A 16,897-nucleotide genomic window follows, 5' to 3' on the forward strand; every position below is an offset into this window, starting at 1 on the left:
GATCTCACGTCGGTGATGATGTACTGGGCAGAATTAACGGAAGATTCATGGTTTACCGATGAACCTCCGCAGCTTCGCCCACTCATCATCATTCACTCCGTGGATATGCTGTGATTTTTTTTCCTTCCTCATCACGATTGGGTACAGAAAAGGGCCACTTTGTCGTGCGCGTCTCAAGGGCAGTTTTCAAAGTGAAAGAAAATTAGGAGCGTTGCGTGATAGAAAACACGCTCAAGCTCCTCCGAGACTTGGTTACCACCTGCGGTAAATGGTGTATATAAATAGCTCGCCGTTATTTCGCTCGTGCATGCAGAATTATCGATTTTCTCTCGATCCGCAATATGTAGCGTTCTTCTGGCTGCTAAAATTATGTACCTTTTGCAAGCACTTAGTTGTACGCGTAAAAACATTAAAAAAATTCACAGGATATTTGCTACATTCATCTGGAGCTCTAAATGGGAGTGCACACCAAGAACTAATTTGTTTCGTCGAGTTAAGCAAGGTGGGCTTACTGTGTGTCATCTGTTCCTCAACCAACTAGTATCGCGTTTCATGCTGATAAGAGATCAAAGAGATACCTTTTTATGTTGTTTATTTCAAACAATCTCATTACATCAACGCCTGACTTCTTTGTATCGTCAGAGAGAGGGGAACGACACTCCTTTTCGCCGTTCTTCCGTGAAGTTGTGTTGTCATATCGATTCCTAAGAGCAAGGTTTTCCATAGATTACTTATCTAACGTGAAAAGAAAGCGCCTTATGAAGGATCTAATACAGAATGTATTCCCTGTGCCCGTTTATCGGTTAATGTTTAAAAAAGTACTTGGCCAAGATGTTCTAAAAACAGTTAAAAACATGTGGATACCGCCTAACGTAAAGACCTTGTTTTTCAAGCTGCATACAGGAACCTTGCCAGTGAAAACGTGGCTGGAAGGCAGAGGGATTTATGTACCATTGGGAAGCATGTGTTTTCTCTGTAATAAGCCTGAAACTATTCAACATGTATTCCTAGATTGTAATTATGCCATATTCTTTCGGGACATATTGCAGAGAACCTTGAAGACAGAATAACATCTTAATCCGCACGGAATTCGCTTTTTGCCCTTTGAATGTTCTGTTCCGCATTTGGATGTTATCTTTTTACTGGGTCTGCGTTCGGTATGGCGCAGCATGTTAGCGTATATACACTGTGATGTTAAAGTTTCATCTGTTCATGAGTGTTTCGTGGAAATTGCTGTCAAAGTGCATGATGGGTATAAGAAGTCTGACTATGATGAAAATGAAGATGTGATATCTATATTTGATGCCATAGCGGACATGAAACGGGTATGTGGTGCGATTGTTAGAATATCTTGACCTGTAGCCAAGAAGGCAATAAAGAAAAAAAATTACACCATCTCTCGCTAAAGGGGACCATGAGGCGATGCGAAGCCGGAGCAGAACGATCGCGTTCCGTTGGCGTTCGCGGGGCATGCTACCGACCTCGCGTCGTGGTACGCGAAGAGGAACACTACGCGCGTCGTGTCTTCCCTCTAGCCTGGCCGTTAATTCTCACAGGGCGTGCGGGGAACGTCGACAGGCGCGCGAGAGAGAGGCAGCGTAGGAGGGGAGAGAGAGGGGGAGGGGACGCGATCGCAGCACTGCGCAGGAGAGAATTTCGGCATGTCGAGCCCGCATTTCAGAGAAGCCAACCGAGGCAAGCGCTGGACTGAACGCGCGCAGCGCTCTGCCATTTGAAGGAGAGGAGACTAGAGGAGGAGAGTAGCGTATGCGCCGTGAGAGCAGAAGCGAGAACGCAGGAGAAGCGCAAGCAGGTGCTGGTAGGGAAGTGGAGAGAGTAACGCGCAGCTGTTGGAGAGAGGGAAGGAGGAAAGTTGCGCATGCGTAGTGTGAGTGCGGACCACAACGCTGCGTGCGCATGACCACGCCGCGTTACATACCCCCGAGCAAGAGATACTTCGCATCTAAAAAATGGGACATGGTTGAGTTGTCTAATGCAGCAGGCTGGGGAGCGAGGGGTCGATGGTTCAAATCTCCGGTCGGGTGCTTCGGAATTTTTAAATGCGAAGCATTTCTTAGCGAACTTCTGCGACTTTGAGCGTATCTATCTATCTATCTATCTATCTATCTATCTATCTATCTATCTATCTATCTATCTATCTATCTATCTATCTATCTATCTATCTATCTATCTATCTATCTATCTAGCCGCCTACGACTTTGTGCTCTCCTAGCCGTTTCGTTAATCGGATGTATACCAAAATTGGTGTGTCATAACATGGCCTTATTACGAACATAAATGACAGGTCATATCATGAAAATCATGACACGCATATCATGAACAGCATGATTTACATTCCACGGCCTTTGGGCTTCCTGGCCGTTCCGTTAATTTCATAAATACTAAAATTGGTACGGCGTGACAAGAGTTCATGACGAACATAATGACAGGTCCTAACATGCAAATCAGGACGCGCATGTCATGTGCAGCATGATTTACATGACATGGTCTCGGGGCACTCGCGGCCGTTTAAATGAAGGGATACATACGAAAACTGGTATGACGAGACATTTCTGTATGACGAACATAACTGACACGTGGTAACATGAAAATCATGATATGCATGTCATGTATGACATGATTTACATGCCACGCTCATGGCGCACTCGCGGCCGTTTCGCTAGATTAATATACACCAAAATTGGTATTGTGCGGTGTGACTTTATGAAGAACATGAATAACAGGTGGTAGCACGAAATCCATGACATCCACGACATGTATATCATGATTTACATGCCACGCTCATGGTGAATTCGCGTCCGTTTCGCTTGCGTGATATACACCAAAATTGGTGTTACGCGACACGACTGTATGACGAACGTAAGTGAGACGTGGTAGCATGAAAATCATGACATGCAAGTCATGTACGACCTGATTTACATGCCACGCTCATGATGCGCTAGCGGCAGTTTCAGTACATTGATATACACCTAAATTGGTATTGCGCGATGTGACTGTATGAAGAATATGAATGACAGTTGGTAAGATGAAAACCATGACATGCATGTCATGTATGTCATGATTTACATGCCACGCTCATGGTGCATTCGCGTTCGTTTCGCTTGCGTGATATACACCAAAATTGGTGTTACGCGACACGACTGTATGACGAACGTAAGTGAGACGTGGTAACATGAAAATCATGACATGCAAGTCATGTACGACCTGATTTACATGCCACGCTCATGATGCGCTAGCGGCAGTTTCAGTAGATTGATATACACCAAAATTGGTATTGCGCGATGTGACTGTATGAAGAACATGAATGACAGTTGGTAAGATGAAAACCATGACATGCATGTCATGTATGTCATAATTTAATTGCCACGCTCATGATGCATTCGCGGCCGCTTCGCTAGCTTGATGTACACCAAAATTGCTATTGCGCGAAGCGACTGTACGACGACGTTAAATGAGACGTGGTAACATGAAAATCATGACATGTACGACATGATTTGCATGTCATGCTCATGACGCACTCGTGCCGTTTCGCTTGCTTGACACACCAAAATTGGTATTGCGCGACGCGACTGCATGACAGACGTAAATGAGAGGTGGTAACATGGAAATCATGACATGCAGGTTATGTGTGTCATGATTTACATGCCGCGCTCATTGTGCATTCCCGGCTGTTTCGCTAGCTTGGTATACACCAAAATTGGTATTGCGCGACGCCACTGTATGACGAACGTAAATGAGAGGTGGTAACATGATAATCATGGCATGCATGAAATGTACGACATGATTTACATGCCATGCTCATGGCGCACTCGTGGCCTTTTCGCTAGATTGATATGCACCAAATTTGGTACTGCGCGATGTGACTGTATGAAGAACATGAATAACAGGTGGTAACATGAAAACTATGACATGCATGCCATGTATGTCATGCCTTACATGCCACGCTCATGGTGCATTCGCGGCCGTTTCGATAGCTTGATATACACCAAAACTGGCATTGCGCGATGTGACTGTATGAAGAACATTAGTGACAGGTGGTAACATGAAAAACCATAATATTCATGTCATGTATGGCATGATTTACAGCTCTACTCATGGTGCACTCGCGGCCATTTCGCTCCTTTGATATACACCAAAATTGGTATTGCGCGATGTGACTGTATGACAAACATATATGAGAGGTCTTAACATGCGAACCATGTTATGCATGTCATGTACGGTATCATTTACATGCCACTGTCATGGTGCGCTTCCGGCCGTTTCGTTAACGTGATATATACCAAAATTGGTATGGCATGACACGAGTGCGTGATGAACATAAACGACAGGTCATGCATTTATATACCAGAATATGCGTTTCATTGGCATGGTGTACACTAGATTGCGCATGCATGCGTGCATGGCAAACATGCGATGTATGGTGGACTAGATGCCATGGTATGAATGATTTCATTTGGCTCAAAGACAAACAAGGCGATGTATGCAGCTCTTTGCTGGCTGCTTCGCATTACATCGATTCCCACAGTGCGTGAGATCTGCCGAATTTTTTTAAATGCGAAGCATTTCTTAGCGAACTTCTGCGACTTTGAGCGTATCTATCTACCTATCTATCTAGCCGCCTACGACTTTGTGCTCTCCTGATCGCTTGGGTAATCGAATGTACACCAAACTTGGCATGGCGTAACATGACTGTATGACGAACATAAATGACAAGTCATAACATGAAAATCATGACACGCATGTCATGTACAGCATGATTTACATGCCACGCTCATGGTGCGCTGGCGCCCGTTTCGCTAGCTTGATATACACCAAAATTGGTATCTTGCGACGTGACTGTGTGGCGAACATAAATAACACGAGTTAACATGCAAATCATGACGCGCATGTCATGTACAGCATGACTTACGTGCCACGCTTATGGGGCGCTGGCGGCCGTTTCGCTAGCTTGATCTACCCCGAACTTGGTATTATGCGACGTGACTGTGTGACGAACGTAAAAACGCGAGTTAACATGAAAATCATGACACGCATGTCATGTACAGCATGACTTACGTGCCACGCTCATGGTGCGCTGGCGGCCGTTTCGCTAGCTTGATCCACCCCGGAATTGGTATTGCGCGACGTGACTGTGTGACGAACATAAAAACTCGAGTTAACGTGAAAATCATGACACGCATGTCATGTACAGCATGACTTACGTGCCACGCTCATAGGGCGCTGGCGGCCGTTTCGCTAGCTTGATCTACCCCAAAATTGCTATTGCGCGACGTGACTGTGCGACGAAAATAAAAACACGAGTTAACATGAAAATCATGACACGCATGTCATGTACAGCATGACTTACGTGCCACGCTCATGGGGCGCTGGCGGCCGTTTCGCTAGCTTGATCTACCCCGAAGTTGTATTGCGCGACGTTACTGTGTGACGAACATAAATAATAGGAGTTAACATGAAAACCATGACACGCATTTTCCTTAGTGACATACAAGATGATGTATGCAGCTCTTTGCTGGCTGCTTCGCATTACATCGTTTCCCACAATGCGTGGGATCTGCCGGCTTTTTTTCTTCTGCTTTATTTTTCTTGTGCCTTTTTTATATATTACATACATATACATATCCGGGGCATGACGGCGACAGCAAGAAATCAGCCGAGAGTGTCCATATAATTGCTATCGCGATAAAATTCGCTACTGAACCACAGGTTCTTAATTAAAAATTGTAGCGCTATATTAGACGAGGACAAGAAGAAAGGTACGACAGGACGGGCGTTCTTCTTGTCCTCGTCTAATATAGCGTTACAATTTTTAAAAAAGAATGTATCACCAACTAGCCCCACAACGTGTTTTATTAAGTGAACCACAGGCATTTTATCGAATTATGCTAACTAGCAGCACAGAAAAAAATGAGATACCAATAGGTAGCACTGAACACGACACCAAAACATCCTCAAGAATGGCGTCACGACACACAATAAAAATATGCTAAACTTGTATGTTACCAAAAAGTCTTCACATTTCAATGTTTGACATTACTGAAATTAGGGGAACCATGTCTGAAAGCTCTAAAATATAAAAAAAAGAATATCCTTTTCTAAGGTTGGTGTGCCATTGGGCAGAACCGGCGTTACAAGTATAGTCCAGTAGTCAAGTTCCCCGATCTCATAGCACTTTTTGTACTTTCTCCGCTTCGTCAGTGTGTAGGACTTGTTCTGAACGTACTTGTTTTTGGGGAGGTGTAGTCGTGGAAGCTCGACGATGCCTTTTAGATCAGCAGGCAAATGAAACTCACCATCTCTGCGGCCATGACTATTTCCCTAGAACCATCATTTTTCGCACGAGACTGCTTCTACAGAATTTTCAACCACGCACGCTCATTTTCGTTAACACAAATCCTGTTTATTACCTCCGCTGTGAAAAAGATTCCCAAAACGCCGTTTTTCCTTATGACACATATCGCTTCACTGTGCAACACTGCTCTGAGGTCACGGCCGGGTAGCCTTCTTGGGCAGAACATTATTCTCTGGTGGTTGAAGTTATGTCACCAAATTTTTACTATATAGTGTTGAGACACTACAAATAAAGGATAAAATAGCGCCAACATCCTCCCAACATTTCGATCAGAGTGACAGGAAGCGTGACGCACTGATCGACACCTGACTGCCATCGGCATAAGCGTGCGCAGGGTTCCCCTTCAGGGGGGGCGAAGGTTCGTCGCAGCGCCCCCTTCCCTATTATATCAATGTATGCGGCTGCCTTTGCGCCCCTCTTCTCGCCCCCCCTACAATGTATAGGGCTGACTTTGCGCCCCCCCTTCTCGCCCCCTTGACCCCCCCCCCCCTGCGCACGCCTATGGCTATCGGCGTTTGTTCGGCGGTTTTTACAGCGAAAGCTGTAATGAGATCACAACAAGGGCCGTTTTTGGCGCCGTAGTTGTCCGCCGCCGCCGCCGGTGTCCGTCACCACTACCGCTCGAAACAAAAAAAAGGAAGAAAAAATTTCAGGATGGAGCGAGGTTCGAACCTGGACCCTCTGCGTGGGAGCCCAGTATTCAACCTCTGAGCCATGCCGGTGCTTGAAACTGCTTTGCAAAAAGACCCTATAGAGGCTTCATGTCAGGAAGGAACCACATTAACATATGTAATCTAGCGTGGTAGAACAGTAAAATAACAACTAAGTTTCACACAACGCGAATTCGGTAACCAGGCGTCACACAATGCGAATTGCGCAACGAGTGAGTTGTTGAATGCTTCCAACCCGTTACAAAGGGCTCTGCCATAATTCTTCATCGTCATCAGCCACATCATCAACAAAGTGCGCATAACGCCTTACAGCTGTTTAGCAGGTACCACGGTTCTGGGCAGAATGATGAAAAATTGCATAGTGGCTGCTTCCCTACTTCGCAAAAATTATGATTTATAGCGTAGTGGGTTCCTGGCAAGTGTACTTCTATTGGTTGCCAAGGAAGCCCATAAGGCTCCCATGATCCATTTCCTGAGGGTCTCAATAGAGTTAATTCCCTCTCTCTCTCTTTTTCTCACGTTAGCGCATGTTATAAAGCGTGGTGCGAGAGTGAAATAACGACCGGCCTTCACACAATGCGAATTACGTAACTAGTGGGTCCTTTAAAGCTTGCTTGCTTGTGCCCGTTTGTTGGCTCTTACCCACTACGGGGGATCGGCCATGAAACCGGCGGTTATTTTAATAATATTTTTTAAAGAATGAGGAATAAATCAATTGCCGCAGGAATAAACGAAATTTTAGGAATGACTAGTCGATATGGAATAAGGAGGAGAATAATACCACAATATGAGAAACAATTACCGAATGAATGAAAGGAATTCTGGAGTATCAAATTTTGTTAAGGAATAAGTTAACAGGGAATTCTTCGTGTCTCACCGAGAAATTCGCATAGGGCTGAGCAGACGTTCCTGTTGCTGAAACCAAGAGAAGACGCCCCAAGGGAAAGAATATTTTGAGAATTAAGATTAATTCTTAAGTTTCTGAATAAAATTTCGAAATGCTTTTTTCTATGCCTAATGAATCGACGGCAGGTAAGCAAGAAATGATCAATGTTTTCAGATTCCTGACAAAAATAGCACATAGGAGATGGCACCAGACCAGACCTGTATAAATAAAAATTTAGTGGGGGTATCCGGCATCGCAATTTTGTAATAGCCACTTCCAGTCTTCGAGTGGGACACCATTTATTATTCCAGCCGAATGAAAGATGACCATATTCGGGAACTGGTAATTTCATACTTTTGGCATCTTGAGTTAGAGAATACTTCCGAAATCTCGAATCAGTAATAAAAGCTGTATCAGGTACAATGGACAAAATAGGACCACCCAGAGACCACCGCGCGAGAGTGTCTGCCATCTCGTTTATTAGTATGCCACAATGACCTGGGACCCATACCAATCGCACGGTACTCAAATTTTTTGGGATTAAGGAAGTGAATGCATTTAGAACGGGAGACTCAGAAGCAGTAGAAGATAAAGATGTACATACTGTCAGCGAATCAGTAACTATAACAACTGATGACTCATTTACTGGTAGTTTTCGAAGGGCTAATATAATTGCGAGGAGCTCAGCTTCGAATATGGGAGTATAATCTGGGAGGCGCAAGGAGTACGACCATGATAAAGCCTCTGAAAATATGCCCACTCCCGCTTTCTCTTCGCACATGGATGCATCAGTGGCAATTATGTTATCTATGCCCAATCGAAGTAAATGATCCTCTAACAATCCTATTAAATATCTAGAAGGTAAAAGTTTGGCATTAGATGGGAAGATATCATCAAATTCAATTTTTGCTATGGCCGATGACTTATCGTTTGCTACGATGTCGCGTATGTTAACATTTAATGATTCTAGTTGGTCCTGTACGAACAAAACTTGTGGTTTATATATTCGAGACCAAGGCTCATTAAAAAACGTTGACGATTCAGCTAGGAATATAAACTGTACTCGACTTTGTGAGGACGCAAAAATTTTTAAATATGTTTTGACGGTGAGAATGCGGAATCTGCAAACTAGAGTGGGGATTCGGGCTTCTAGGTATAGAATGCTGTTTGCTGTAAATTTTGGTACCCCTAGACAACTTCGAAGGGCCTCTCGCTCTATGAGAACCAGGGGATGAAACTTGTATGCAGGCCCCCCTGAGTATAGTATGCAACCAAACTCTAAAATTGGTCGAACATACATCCGATAAATCATAAGTAGCTTGTCTCTGCGTAGCCCAGAAGGGTGGTGACCAAGCTTACGTAACATCCCAACAGCGCGTGTTGCCTTACATTTGACGTGCTCAATGTGTTTGCGCCAGCTGAGTTTTTCATCATAAAAAACTCCTAAATATTTGACACAGTCATTTTGGGGAATTACTTCTTGGCGATACTGGAGGGAAATTCTAACTGGAGCATTCAATGGAAAAACAATCAAGGAACTTTTGCTAACGTTTAGAGTCATTCGAATATGTTCAAACCAGAATTCTAAACTTCCCAAGTATGATTGTAATACTGCATACAGTGAATGAATATCACCTGCCGAAGCGAAGAATGCAATGTCGTCTGCATATACATAAACTGTAACGTTATTGTTCAAAGGAATTGAGCTTAATAGAATATTGAATAAAACAGGGGAAAGAACTGAACCTTGAGGGACCCCTCTAGATTGATCATATTTTGAGGATGATAAGCCACGTTGGGAACAATAAAATTTCCTACCGTTTAGGAACTCATACAACCAATTGATAATATATCCCGGAAAATTCAAGTTTTTTAAGGCATTGAGCAAGATGACATGTTCGACACTGTCGTACGCCTTAGCCAAATCTAGAGTGACTAATGCTGCCAATTGCCGCTTGTGGCGAGCAAGCTTAATACGTCCCTCTAAATCTACATGTGCATGCCATATGGAGTATCCAGGTCTAAATCCTATCTGACATGGGCTCAATAACGAGTTATCTGCAATAAATTTAATGATTCTAATGTATAATACTCTTTCAATTAATTTAATGACATGCGAAGTTAATGCTATAGGTCTTATATTATCAATATGCATACCTGCTCCTTGTTTCTTAAGCAAGGGAATTATTTTTGCAAGTCTCCAGTCTGGAGGGATCCAACCATTTCCAAGTGAGTGATTTACAAGATTAAGAAGGTTCTGAGGAGACACATCAAATAATATTTTTAACATGCCTGACGTAATACCGTCAGGACCGGGGGTTGAATTCGGGAGTAACTGAACAGCATGCGCCAGTTCTTCTATGGTTACGTCAATGAAATCATTCACATCTAAAGGTTTTTGGAATTTTGTTTGTAATTGAGAGGCAAATCGCTGTTTTAGTCCCAATGCAATATCATCTAATCAATCAGCCAATTCTTTTGGGGTTGGAACAACTGATTCTACGTTAATAGGAGAAGGAATAGCCTTACGAGATCTAAGAAATCTAAAAAGAGCTTGTTTATTCTTGCTTTTAGATAGAAAAGTATAACGATTGTCGTCATGTTTAGCATTAGCTTCGGAAACAATTCTCTTAAATTTAGCTTTGGCATATTTATAATTACTCCAATTAGTAGGATTCTGGTTAATTAAAAGTTTTTTCCATGCAGCCTTTCTGCGCCTGTACTCTCGATCACAATCAGAATTCCACCATGCACTTACAGACTTTCCATTTGTGGAAGGTTTCGTAAACTGTGATTTTTTCATAGTGCTTTTTAAAACAGAACACAAACTCATGGCTGTAATTTCATTTTCAGTGTTAGTCAGAGAGGATAGCGTTGACTGTAAGCTTTTTTTAAATTGTGAGTAATTTACAAAAGTGTGCGATTGACATTCCGTTGGGACCAAGGGGATATTAATGTCAATAACTACGGGACGGTGATCGCTGTTTGTTGCAGCATCAACCACAGCCCAAGAAGAGATAAAAAGGCTTGAGCTGGCGAATGATAAGTCTAAAACAGATCTCGTATTACATCGAATAAATGTAGCTACTTTAGAATTTAAACAAGTATAATTGTTTTTACTTATCCAGTTCCACAATAATTTACCGGGAGAGTCTGTGCGGTAACCCCAAGAGACGTGATGCGAGTTAAAGTCTCCTGCAAAAAATGTGTTTGGTCTACAAAAGCTCTGAGTGATGTCAAGAATACCTTCATCTTGTACGCCAATCGGAAAGTAGCTGTTAACAATAGAAAGTGGAGCACAGCCTGGTAAAGCTAATTCCAATACCAAAACTTCGTGTTCACCCGATATTGACTGATAAGCAACTTTCGCTTTATGACAAAATTTTGCCGATATAAAACACGCTAATCCTCCACCTCTAGAGTTCCTGTCCAAACGAAAACATTTATAATTCTGTAAATGAAAATTATGATCCGATGACAGCCAAGTTTCTTGTAACAAAATTACGTGAGGGGACTGTTGGGAAATAAGGTATAATAAATCTGTGGTAGCAGACAGTATAGACCGGCAGTTCCACTGAAGAACCTTAAGAAGACCTATTTTGATGATAGGCAAGCAGCCGCAACTGCTTGATCCAAAATACTATCTTTTAAAAAATCATTCTTGTTCAAGGGTTCCTTCACACACTTTTTTGATTTAGAATTGGAAATCTGATTCTTGTTTGAGGGTGACCTATTGCGTTTAGGAAGTCTAGCATCCATATCCATATCCTGAATCTCTTGTGAGCTAGACTCAGACAGACATTCTTGGTCAGTGCTTTGGGTATTAGAAGGTCGTTTATCCTTATGTCTGGCAGCATCTGATTGAAACGCAGAGGAAGAATGAATTACACTGAAAGGATTCTGCATACTTTTGGCTAACTGTTCCGAAAACCCATTCAACTGCATGGATATTACTTGAGCCAGAGTTTCTGATAAATTCAATAGGAGTTTTTCTAGGGACTTTTCCACTGCTTTTTCTACGATTGAAGTAATGGACTGTGCCACTGATGCATCCATAGCAAGAGGCTGACGGGCTGTAACTCCTGCATATCCTTGGGTCCTGCTCTGAACTTCAGCTAGAGCTTCTCTGCGCGAACATCGCCTTCTATCAATGACTTCAAGAACCTGCATTTCTTTAGCCCTAGCAGGACAATCGGGGTGGTCGGCCGGGCGATTAGTTTGGCATAGGCAGCATGTCTGGATATCAGATTTGCAGTCGTCAACACTATGTTCAGACCCACATATACGGCATCTGACATTAGAGCGACACCCGTTAGAGCTGTGACCATATCGCCAGCATTTGCTACATTGCAGAGGTCGTGGAGCAAGGGGTTCAACCCTGTAGATTAGGGGCCATGCCTTTATCTCTGATGGACGCGATGTTCCTGCAAATGTAGCGATAACTGTCTCGGTGGGAATCCGCACGTTATTGGATTGCCTGTTACAGCGGTAGACTGACACTACCCCTGCATCTGCAAAAATATCCAAGATTTCCGCCGGCGTTAGACTAGCATCAACTCCACGGACTAGACCTTTGCAACAAGCAAGGTGGGGAGGAATGAAGCAGCTCACCGGATGATTGGCAAAAGAGGTACACTTTAGAAGATCTTGGATACAGGCCTGGTCTGGTGAGCAGCAAAGAATACCGCCGCGACCAAACTGCCGGACCTCGGTAATCTGGAGAAAGTGAGGGGTCACCGTGCGAAGCTCGGTCTGGATGGCCTTGGGGTTCTTCATCCGAATAGCTCCACCATTCGTCGGCACCAAAGCAACAGGAACGCTGTTGATTCCGCTACGCAGAAAGAGCTCCAAGGGTACATCCTGAGAGGGAATAGATGCAGACCAGAGGGAAGCCCTCTGGCCTGGGGATGAGACCGACATCAAGAAAAACCTGAAGCTACAATGAAATGCGCGAAAAACTCAAAGCAGGCAATAACCACCCAAGAAATATTAAAATAACCGCCGGTTACAGAACCTATAAAGCCCCCGTAAGCGACTTCACCAACGTTAGAACGAGCCTGGACACGCTGGCTGCACACGTTGCACACGCTGGCTTACCTATAAAGCTTCCAACCCATAACAAAGGACTCAGTCATAATTCTTCATCGTCATCAGCAGTCGCATCAAGAAACTGCACATAATGCCTTACAGATGGTACCTCGCTTCTCCGCAGAATAACGAGTAATGTCGTGGTGGGTGCTTCCCAACTTCACAAAAATTATGATTTGTGGCGTAGTGGGTACGTTGCTAGTGTACTTGTATTAGTAGCCACAAGAGAGTTTATAACGGGCACGAGAAATACCGCTCTTCGAGCTTTCGCTGTGACTGTGATGCGTTTTCCGCGCAGGCCTGGCGTTTTTTAACACGAAAGTGTTTTATGCCAGGGTCCACCAAGTACATCCGTCACGGATATGACGTTGATAAAATGGACGCCAACGGGCGAGAAAGAAAAAAACCAAGAAAAAGATACCCCGCTGGGAATCGAACCCATGCCGTTGCGGCCGCGACAGCAAGCGCCCGACGCTCTACCGACTAAGCCAACTCGGGAGATGCTAGGCACGGCGCGAACGCGCCTTATATCTTTCACACATTCTCTTTCGCGGCGGGCGGAGCGGGGCGGTGCCGCCGTCTGTGAGAGGTGAAAAGAAGTAATGCTTTACGATACGATCGACATTTACTAGCGCTTACTCCGAGATTCCAAGCGATATCGGAGGTCATGGTTAAAGCGTCTCTACACCAGAGAGGTAGACTGGCTGCGCTGGCGTCGCCGAGGCACCCTTGACGCAGTTACGTTCTTTGCCTTTGGCTTCGTGTTAGCGTGCGTCGGATCATCGGAGTAGTGCAGCTTCCACGTGCACCAACGGGATTTCTCCGCCGCCGACTGCTTCAATTGCGAGAGCACCGACTAACAAAACTGCTGCAATACGCGTTACAGAAAGGACACGTGCCTTGGTGGAGAATGACGTGCCTTGGTGGAGCGAGAGCAGCGCCTGCGAGACAGAGGTCAGCGGGACGCACGCGTTTGAGGCTCAGGCTACGAACCTCTACCTCCCGTGTTGCTGAAGCGCAGTGTGTGTTATGTATGCATGAGCACAGGCGTCGGCTACCCATTACTAGAAAGCGCACACGGTGCCGTTTCTCTCCTTAATTGACGACGCTTTCAAGAAGTTCATACCGGGTACCAGTGTTGATTATGAGCTTGTTGATATCATCCTTACGCGGGATTCACGATTCGCTGTGTTCAAATATATGTTCACACAGTCAGGTACCACAACGGTTTAATCATGATCATGGACGTTAGTCGTCGCGATAGAGACATGCTGTCAACATGGGTGCATCCACGTCAAACGGTGCTATAGCTGCCAAACACGAATATACATTGTAGAAGCTCTCATATATAATTACACAATAAGCACTACTTCTGTGAAGACACGTTTCACTTTCGTGTTATACCGATTCCTATGACGGAGGGATCAGGTATGTTTATTTTTATAATCCAAACTATATTTTCATGATTTGACATCATCCTCGGAGTAACTTCTGCCAGAAACTGCAGAAAAATTGCTTGCGGACGCAACAGAATTCTCCAAGGAACAACACTTGTGAGAAGGTCTCGCTACCGTTTCGTCTGCCATTTTCTCGGACAAACCAAGTGAACCGCTATCTTTGAGTCGCTGTTAAAAATCGCTGCCGCTCGGGGAAAAAAAAAACGCCACGCCTGCGCGGAAAGCGCAGCACAGTCACAGCGAAAGCTCGAAGAGCGGCATTTATAGAGCCCGTTATAAACTCTCTTGTGGCTACTAATACAAGTACACTAGCAACGTACCCACTACGCCACAAATCATAATTTTGGAAGCACCCATCAGGACATTACTCGTTATTCTACGGAGAAGCGAGGTACCATCTGTGAGACATTATGTGCAGTTTCTTGATGCGACGGCTGATGACGATGAAGAATTATGACTGAGCCTTTTGTAATGGGTTGGAAGCTTTAAAGGACCCACTAGTTACGTATTCGCATTGTGTGACGCCCGGTCGTTATTTCACTCATGCACCACGCTTTATAACATGCGCTAACGTGAGAAGGACATAGAGAGAGGGAATAAACTTTATTGAGACCCTCAGGAAATGGATCATGGGAGCCTTATGGGCTTCCTTGGCAACCAGTAGAAGTGCACTTGCGAGGAACCCACTACGCTATAAATAATAATTTTTGTGAAGTAGAGAAGCAGCCACTATGCAATTTTTCGTCATTCTGCTCAGAACCGTGGTACCTGCTAAACAGCTGTAAGGCATTATGTGCACTTTGTTGATGATGTGGCTTATGACGATGAGTGAGTGAGTGAGTCAGAACTTTATTTTGGTCCAAAAGTGGCAGAAGCTGAACGCGACTGGAGGTCATCCAGGTGGGTGGAGCCACCTGGATGACGATGAAGAATTATGGCAGAGCCCTTTGTAATGGGTTGGAAGCATTCAACAACTCACTCGTTGCGCAATTCGCATTGTGTGACGCCAGGTTACAGAATTCGCGTCGTGACGCCTGGTTGTTATTTTACTCTTCTACCACGTTACATTACCTATGTTAATGTGGTTTCTTCTCGACATGGAGCCTGTATAGGGTCTTTTTGCAAAGCAGTTTCAAGCACCGGCATGGCTCTGAGGTAGAACACTGGGATCCAACGCAGAGGGCCCAGGTTCGAACCTCGCTCCATCCTGAAAATTTTTCTTATTTCCTTTTAGGGGCGAAGCTCCTCAGGGTGTGGCCCTGTCCCTCCTTTGTAGTATGTAGTAGTAGGTAGCCGCGCATAGTGGGATGTATCCACTTCATGTGATAAAGATGACGATGACGACTGATGACCTGAAGAATAAGCGCGTTCCAGTATAGTGGAATGTACCCACTACACGTGATAACGATGACGATGACGCTGATGACGATGAAGTATAAACGTGTTCCATGACGATGACGACTGATGACCCTGAAGAATAAGCGCGTTCCAGTATGGTGGAATGTACGCACTACACGTGATAACAGTGACGACGCTGATGACCATGAAGTATAAGCGCGTTCCAGACCACACATTCCCTTTCTGCCATGGATGAAAACGATCGTGAACGCGCTGTCTCCCTCGAAAGGCAAAACGGCAACGCCGACAACAAACGTTCCCCTGAGCTTAACGTCATATATGAGACTCCCGCGTTTGTGTGTCAGATCTTTGTATGATGATCGAGCGGGCAAAATTTACGGGGATTGAAGGTTTACCAGATTACCTCCGGAGCTTCACTCACTCATCATCATTCACTTCGTGGATATGGCGGGATTTTATTTTTTTTGAGCGATAGTGGTTACGCACACCGGCGGCGGACAACTACGGCGCCAAAAACGGCCCTTGTTGTGATCTCATAACAGCTTTCGCTGTAAAAAAACTGACTATGCAGGAAACGAAACACTAGTGCTTACAGAATGTTCTAGATGCTGCAACTAGTTGATAGGAGCTTCCGTACTTTTAAATTCTCGTTCGGCGTGTTCGGGTCACCGGTGACCCCTGTTCTATAGACACGGTCAGGAAAGAGTTAACCAACCTAGAGACCAACCAGCACGGTTCAATCCATTATTACAACCAATCCATTGTTATTCACTGCTTGTCCAAACGAAGTATTTAAACGGCTATATCAGGGAAAGAAAAGAGGAATAAACATCAATGGTGTGAACAACTTAACTTCGCAGATGACATCAGCAACGACGGCGACGAATTGCAAAAAACGAAAAGAAAGAGACTGGGTCTAAAACGAGAGAGTTTTAAAGTAAAGCTAAAAAAATGAATATGCCGAAAACGAAGAAATTGCTAGGCGAGAAAACAAGAATGCACAATCAGCAACAAGCGTTCAGAATTTGTGCGAGAATATGTATGCCACTTACTAGCAATGCTC

The sequence above is a fragment of the Rhipicephalus sanguineus genome, chromosome 2 (assembly GCF_013339695.2).
Source record: "Rhipicephalus sanguineus isolate Rsan-2018 chromosome 2, BIME_Rsan_1.4, whole genome shotgun sequence".
Classification (NCBI taxonomy): domain Eukaryota; kingdom Metazoa; phylum Arthropoda; class Arachnida; order Ixodida; family Ixodidae; genus Rhipicephalus; species Rhipicephalus sanguineus.